General features: G+C 50.4%; 1 pseudogene; it reads right to left on the bottom strand.

Moving 5' to 3' along the window:
- Window positions 1–222: 222 nt before the first annotated feature.
- Window positions 223–636, bottom strand: LOC103251171 (annotated as a pseudogene).
- Between the last annotated feature and the right edge of the window lie 7,652 nt (window positions 637–8,288).

The raw sequence follows: 8,288 nt of genomic DNA, 5'->3' as shown, positions 1-8,288 counted from the left end.
TGTAGAGACGAGGTCTTGCCAAGTTGCCCGGGCTGGTCTCGAACTTGCGGGCTCAGACAATCCACTTGCCTTGGTCTCCCAAAGTGCTGGGATTACAGGCTGAGCCACCGAGCCTGGCCTGGTACCTGTTCTTTTTTTTTTTTTTTTTTCCCCCAGACCCGCCGGCGTCACCCCACACAGGCAGCAGACCACGGTTGCCCAAGGGCTTTATGGGGGCCCGGGTCAGTCCTTCTTGGTCACCGCCTTCCGCGTGGCCGCCAGCCCATTGCTCAGCTCCTCGCACTTCCTCTTGGCTCAGATGTGCATCCCCACCCGCTTCTTGATGAACTTGAGTGCCCGCTGGTCCTTGGAGACCTTGAGCAGCTCCATGGTGCCCACCTCCCGGATCATGTCCCGCACAAACTTGGTGTGCTTGGTCAGGCGGTGGCGACGGCGGCAGCTGTGCTTCGGCTTGCTCACGTTCTTGGTCACCTAGTGGCCCTTGTTGAGGCCCTCGTTGAGGCCCTCGGCCATGGGGTAGCACAGGGCTATGGCTGCTGCTTTCCAATGGCAGCCACGGTGGAAGGACTCAGTGCCTGTTCTTAAACCCTGCCCTCCAGAGACTTTGCCTCCGATCTTGTGACTGTTGGCTGCCATGATCCCAACACCTGCCTGCCAAGGATGGGTGGGGGTGGTGACACCGGTGTCCACAGAGCTCCCAGCCTAATACTTCCTGTGTGGTAAATGCCTACATTCTCACCGTGGCTTGTAAATGTGTGAATTCAGGCTTAGAGGGCTCTGTTATGAACAAAACCAAGTCGCTACCCTCATGGAAGTCACATTCTAGTGGGGAAGGTGGACAAGAACTATGTTAAGCAAATACGTTTGATTGCAGTGTGGGAGTGAAGAGCAATAAAGCCACAGAAAGGACTAGAGCAGCCCGCGGGGTGCCCAGGAAGGCTTTTCTCAGGAGGGGATGTGGTAGCAGAGACCCTGGAGACATGGGAGTGCCAATCGTGAGGACACTGGGGGCATTCCAGGCAGAGGCCCTCAGGTGAGGCTGAGTCTGGTATGACAAGATGACCCACGTGAGCAGGACGGAGAGGGGTGGGAAGTGAGGCCAGGGCGGAGGTTACAAGGTCATAAAGGGCCGTATAGTCCTTTTATTTATTTAGTTAGTTATTGTAATTTATTTAATGAGGTACAAGTGAGGATTTCCTACATAAGTAGGATGCATGCAGGTGAGGTTTGGGATTTTTTTTTTTTTTTTTTTTTTTGAGTTGGAGTCTCATTCTGTTGCCCAGACTGGAGTGCAGTGGCTGCTCCCGGCCATTGCAGCCTCGAACTGCTGGGCTCTGGCGATTCTACCGCCTCAGCCTTCCAGGTAGCTGGAACTACAGACGCGCGCTACCATGCCCCGCTAGTTTTATTTATTTATTTATTTTGAGTCGGAGTCTCACTCTGTCGCCCAGACTGGAGTGCAGTGGCCGCTCCTGGCCACCGCAGCCTCGACCTGCTGGGCTCCGGCGATCCTTCTGCCTCAGCCTTCGGAGTCGCCGGAATTACAGGCATGCGCTACCACGCCCGGCTGACTTTTTGATTTTATTGTAGAGATGAGGTCTTGCCAAGTTGCCCAGGCGGGTCTCGAACCCGCGGTCTCAGGCAATTCACTCACCTCGGCCTCCCAAGGCGTGTGATTACAGGCTGAGCCACCGAGCCGGCTCCTGCTCTCCTTTTAAACAAGCATTATTTCTCGATGTCTCTGGGCAGGGTCAGCTGTCCTTCCCTGGTGCTCCTCTGCATCGGTGCTCACTGAGCTTTTGTAGCAACACTCACACTGGGTTGGGACTGTCTGCTTTCCCACCACCCTGGGAGCACCATGTCTGTTTTGCATGTACCTAGCGCCTATCACGGAGTATGTACTTCATACATTTAAAAATGAACCTTAGTGACAATGGGTGCCAGTTGTTGGGGTTTTTATGTGCCAACCACTGTGGTAAACATCTATTTCCTCATCTCATTTAGCCAGTACACCTCCCCAGGGTGTTGTCCCCATTTTGTAGGTGAGGAAGTTGGTCCTAGATGCCATCCTGTGCTCCCATACAATAGACCCTCCCCAAGGTGTCGTCCCCCTTTTACAGGTGAAGAAGTTGGTTCTAGACACTGTCCTGTGCTCCAAGCATACACAGCTAGGCATTTGCTGAGCCAGGATTTGAAGTCAGGACTTTAAGGATCAGACTTTCAACCCTGACCAGGCTGGACCGTCAGCTGCATCCAGCTCTCTCAGGAAGGGGCTTGGCCAGGCCTGCCCTTCCGAGGGCTGTGGTGTTGACTGCCCAGGGTCTTGGCATCTTTTGGCCTTCTTGGTGCCTCAGGGGTCACCTGGCACCCCAGCCTGTCCTGTAGCATCCCACAGAGCCCGAGGGGCTGTCCCTCAGGCCTCTTCACAGCTTTGTAATCCACAAATGAAAAAGTGGCACTTAAAATGAATTTATTCAGGTGGGAGCTGTGTAAGGCATGAAAATAAGGCTTTTGAGCTGCTGCACATAAACTTGAGTGCAAATGAAAAGCTTTTTATTTGGTTTCCGAGCCAGACTTTGAGAAGCCAGCAGGCCGTGTGGTCTGGAAGCGCACGTTATGGGCAGTGGGTCGGAACAGGGGCCACTTTGAGTGGCGATGAGGGAGAATCGCTCTGATGCTGCTGGGGCGGCCAAGGGGCCAGGACGTCAATAAACACAGGCAGGACACAGAAAGGCCTTTTCCGAAGAGAGGGAAGGCGGGCGAGAAAGGAAAGGCATATTTGAGAAGGAAAATGCTTGAGGTAACCCATGTTGGCAGCTTTTATAGCTTCCTCCCAGTAATGTGCTGGGCAGACCCTGAACAGGCTGGGGTTTTCTTTTCATGTGTCACAGGCGAGTGAGCCGGGGGCTGCTCTCCAGCGGCGGCTCGCCTGGGGCTGTGCCCGCAGAGCCAGGCCGGGTGCCTGGCCTGGGGACAGGGAGCGGCCCTCCTGCCGGCTGGGCGGCTGCCGGGAAGGCGGACAGCAGGAGGCCCGGCTTCCCCGGATGCTGGTTTGGCTTGCCCCAGGCCTTCGCGGCAAGGCCCCTTGGCGGCCCATGCCAGTGAAGGCAGTGGCAGGCGACTGTGGAAGGCAGCCGCTCTGGGAAGGTGGGCACCCGCCTGTGCCGTCTAAGCGGTGCTGGTTGTGAACTGCACAGGAGCCAACGCGTGGGAAACCCACAGAAAGGTCTTTGTGCCCTTGGCTGCCTTAGCCAAGGCGCTTTCCATGACTAGGTCGAACCTGCATTTATGTTCTCTTCTCTTTGGTAATATGTACCTAAGCCTGTGAGGTATATTTGGACCGGGGATTATGTGTGTGTTTAAAAATATACATCCAGTACGTTAGTGACTTGCGTGGGTGTGTACATCTACGCATTTTGAGAGCCCATGGGCTGGAGGGAAATACTCAACCAGCTACTTTGAGAGGCTAGCAAAGCTCAGAAAACGTCCGTTAGATGAGAGTATGATCTAATGTTTTATATTTTTGTTGTGGGCTCTTTCTCCCTGTTTTTTTTCTTCTTCTGGATATTATATGGAAATAATATTTTACATTTTTTAAAAAAAATTTCAATTCTAAGAGTCAGGTTTGTTTTTTTACCCATATTTATTGTGGAAAAATTAGAAAATAGATATCAGCAAAAATAAGACGATAAAAATCTCTGTAATCTTATTCAGGATAATTGCTGCAACAGTTTGGTGTTTATATACTCTTGCAGATTCTTTCCTAATGAGTATATATTAATGTAAAATAAAGTGTAATAATTGAAGGCTAACATTTGAGCATTACTATTTGCCAGCACTCTACATGGATGGACTCACTTGATGCTCAGCAAGCCAATGATTGTTTTTATTATTATTGTTATTATTTTTGAGTCAGTCTCACTGTGTTGCCCAGGCTGGAGTGCAGTGGCATGCTCCCAGTCACCAGTCTTGACCTGCAGGGCTCCAGCGATCCTTCCGCCTCTGTCTTCCAAGTAACCGGAACTACAGGCACACACTAGCACGCCTGGCTAATGTTTAAAAAATTTATTGTAGAGATGAGGTCTTACCATGTTGCCTGGGCTGGTTTCGAACCCGTGGGCTCAGGCAGTCCTCTCGCTTCAGCCTCCCAAAGTGCTGGGATTAAAGGCTTGAGCCACCATGCCCAGAATAAAATGTAACCTGCTTTTTTCCCCACTTAATATGTTATTTGGCAAGACCTCATCTCTACACTAAATCAAAAATTTAGCTGGGTGTGGTATCACGCGCCTGTAATTCTAGCTACTTGGAAGGCTGAGGCGGAAGGATCGCTGGAGCCCAGCAGGTCTGCAGTGGCCAGGAGTGGCCACTGCACTCCAGTCTGGGCGATGGAGTGAGATTCCAACTCAAAAAAAGAAAAAAAAAATGTTACATATAGAGCATCATTTAAAATGACTCTGTTGTGATAGGTACATACCAGCAATGGAATGCTACGATGCTGTTTCCCTCTGTGGCCATTTTGGGTAATAATAATAATTATTTGTTTTTGTTTTTTGGTTTTTTTTTTTGAGTTGGAGTCTCACTCTGTCGCCCAGACTGGAGTGCAGTGGCTGCTCCCGGCCACCGCAGCCTCAACCTGCTGGGCTCTGGCGATCCTTCCTCCTCAGCCTTCCGAGTAGCCAGAATTACAGGCATGCGCTACCACGCCCGGCTGATTTTTTTCATTTATTGTAGAGATGAGGTCTCGCTGCCTAGGCGGGTCTCGAACCCGCGGGCTCAGGCAATCCACTCACCTCAGCCTCCCAAAGGCGTGGGATTACAGGCTGAGCCACGGAGCCCGGCTTATAATTATTATTAAATGTAAACACACCTCATCAACAAGGGTACCTGCACAATGAATATTTGTATACCTAGCCCTGAATTGTACCCCACAATTTAAAAAAATAAAAATAATTTTAAAAAAGTAACAATAGCAAATATTGAGGCTCTGTGCCTGGTGCTGTGCTTGGAGCTGTATGCAACTTATCTAATTTAATCCTCATAATAACTTGGGCTTCTTACAGGGAACAAGTTAGGGAGGGGCAGGGGGAAATTTACCAGGATATTTTATTTACATAAAACCTCAAGTTTAGATTTTTGACCTTCAAATAAAATTATATATGCAATAATATTTTTGTGTGTCTGTTAATCTTTTTTGACAACCTGTTATTTTGGAGTAGTCTGACTCACAGGAAGTTGCAAAAAATAGTATGGAGAATTCCTGTGTTCCCTTCACCCCACTTTCCCCAATGATTTCTTAAGTAACCACAGGATACTGTCAAAACCAGGAAGTTGATGCTGGTACTTCCTGTCAGCTCAGGTTGTACATTTGCTATTAATGTTAAAAGTTTTTTTTTGAGTTGGAGTCTCACTCTGTCACCCAGACTGGAGTGCAGTGGCACGCTCCCAGCCACCGCAGCCTCGACCTGCTGGGCTCCGGCGATCCCTCCGCCTCAGCCTTCCGAGTAGCTGGAAATACAGGCACGCGCTACCACACCTGGCTGATTTTTGATTTATTATAGACACGAGGTCTTGTCAAGTTGCCCAGCTGGGTCTCGAACCCGTGGGCTCAGGCAGTCCACTCGCCTTGGCCTCCCAAAGTGCTGGGTTGACAGGCTGAGCCACTGAGCCTGGCCTAATGTTAAAAGTTTTTATTTAAGTAAACACTTAAATTTGTCCCACGATGATAACCTGGCATTTTTGTTCTTCATTGTTAAGTGTACAGGGGGCTCTAAGTGGGGCTGGCTTGGCCTCTCTCCTGGCCTTTGAGAGGCGAACACCATGATTAACTCCATTCAACAGGCAAAGGAGTAGAGGTCTAGAAAGACTAAGTCACTTGCACAAGGTCACACAGCTGTACTAAGCCTCCCAACTAGGACTTAACCCTTCTTTTTCTGAAACGCCCTCTCGAAACCCCACACTCTTCAGCATCTCCTTGGCTTGTGCTGTGCAGACCAAGGCCTTGGATATAAGTAGGTGTGTGTCTATGAGCCCAGGTGTGCATGTATGTGTATACACACATTTCCCCACTCTAGAGTCCTTTGTAGACGGAGAATGCAGAAGCTAGAAATCAGGAATCAGGCATTTGGCCCAACACCTTACGAATAGGGGAGAATCAAGCCATCTCAGGCGCCGTCTGCTGTGTCCTGGCCCAGCCCCGGGCCTCCAGGCCATGTTCTTCTGTAAGTCTTCCACTTCGTTTTCTCAGTTGTCTTTCCCTGACTCCCTTCTAGTCACCTGTTGCCTGCTTTGCCCACTTCCGGTCACCTGACTCTCCATGCAGTCATCTCCCTCCTGGGAGGAGCTTGGGTGGAGGTGGGCTTAGCCCACGTCTCTTGAACTTCACTTTCATGTGCATCTCCCATCCTCCAGCCCCTGTGCCTCGTGGCCGGTGGCCAAAGTGAAGAGAAAAGTAGAAAAAGCTGCCCGTGTAGGGAAGCTCCAGGAGGAAAATTTCTCTAACGCCCCCTTCAGAGGAAAAGATATTTTGCCCTCTGCCCCAATCACTCTCTTTCTCGCTCCCTTTGTATTGTTCATTTGTTTCGAGTTGGGGGTCTCACTCTATTGCCCGAACTGGAGTGCGGTGGCATGATTACAGTGATCATGGCTCATGGCAGCCTCCACCTGCTGGGCTCCAGCGATCCTTCCACCTCAGCCTCCCAAGTAGCTGGGACTACAGATGCATACACCCACACCCAGCTAATTTTTTAATTTATTGTAGAGACAGGGTCTTGCTATGTTTCCCAGGCTGGTCTTGAACTCCTGGGCTCAATCCATCCTCCCACCTCAGCCTCCCGATGTACTGGGATTATAGGGCATGAGCCACCGCGCCCAGCCGCTCTCTCTCTTTTGCTGCCTTCTCTTCTGCTTGCCTTCATAGCTGTAGCGACCAGCCCAGTCTACTTTTTTAACCGAAAAAGCAGGCAAGGGCCGCTCCTAGGCACAGTCATGGCCTGTCAGCTTAAGCAGAGTTGAAGTGTGGGATTTCAGTAGCTCTGTCCAAGCTTTTGCAGGGTTTTGTGCTTGGGACTGTGGGAGTGCAGATGCCCACCACCCACTTCCGAAATCCCAGGTGTGCCTGCCACTCTAGGTTGACTGGACAGTTGTATGCGTGCTTGCCTACGTGTGTGTGTGTGTGTGTGTGTGTGTGTGTGTGTGTGTGTGTGTGTGTGTGTACACGGTCCTTCTACACATAGAACCAGGCACTCACTTGCTGGCCCTTAGGTTGCTTGTGGTGGATAAGTGGTTCCGTGGCTGGGGCTGCCCCTGGGAAAGACCAGGGTGGGGAGATGACAAGTATGCAGGAGCACTGTCTGCAGCAGGTGGAGCGCGGTCTGCAAGGTAAGCAGGGGTTGCTAAATGGCGTCACCACCCTTAACCTCACAACGTGCTGGCTCCTGTTCCCTGACAGCCTTTAAGGCACGCAGGGAGGCTGTTTCCTCACAGGAAGGCCCTCAGGCCTGAGAGGAGGGGAAGGAGAGAGGATTAACTTGCTTCCCCTTTGGACCCACACTTCCTTAGCTCCTTGGAGCAGACTGCAGTTGAGATCTCTGGTATGTAGGGGTGAAAAACTACCCTCCCTAAACAGATGGGTGGACTACAGAGAGAACATTCCAGGCCAACAGGTGATAGGTGCCTGCAAGAGAAGGTCTTTCCAAAGAGCAACCCACGGAGGGAAACATTCAGCAGTTCAGCTGCGCTCATTTTTAAGTAGGTCCTAACATTTTAATATTCACTCATTCTTTCAACTTTGCATTGCTCAGTGTACAGTACAGAGTTCTCAATTGACTTGATCTCTGCCCTCAATGATGGTCCCTGGCTGGCAGCATCAGCAGCCCCTGGAAGCTTGTCAGAAATGCAGAATTCCGGGTCCCCATTGTCACAGAATCCCCCAGCATTTGATATGCACATTTTGAGAAGCGCTGATCTAGTCTATGTGCTCTGCCCCTTCTTATTCCTCTACTTGCGGCAGACATCACTAGTCAATCAATTTTGTATTCTAACTCTATGATTGGATTGGTAGGTGTGATGAGATCTTTGCCATCCTTGTTGGGGAAGGAGAGAACTAAATGAAAAATAATTACAATGCAGTGTGATAAGTGAACTACATAAGGTATAGGCTGTGGGCAGCTGGAGGAGGGACCATCTCTTTTAGTAGATAGTTACTATGGGTTGAATTATGTCCTCTTTTTTTTTTTTGAGTTGGAGTCTCTGTCGCCCAGACTGGAGTGCAGTGGCCGCTCCCGGCCACC

The sequence above is a fragment of the Carlito syrichta genome, unplaced genomic scaffold (assembly GCF_000164805.1).
Source record: "Carlito syrichta isolate Samal-C Ts95f unplaced genomic scaffold, Tarsius_syrichta-2.0.1 Scaffold136693, whole genome shotgun sequence".
NCBI lineage: Eukaryota > Metazoa > Chordata > Mammalia > Primates > Tarsiidae > Carlito > Carlito syrichta.
This window is presented reverse-complemented; position numbering and strand designations above follow the sequence as displayed.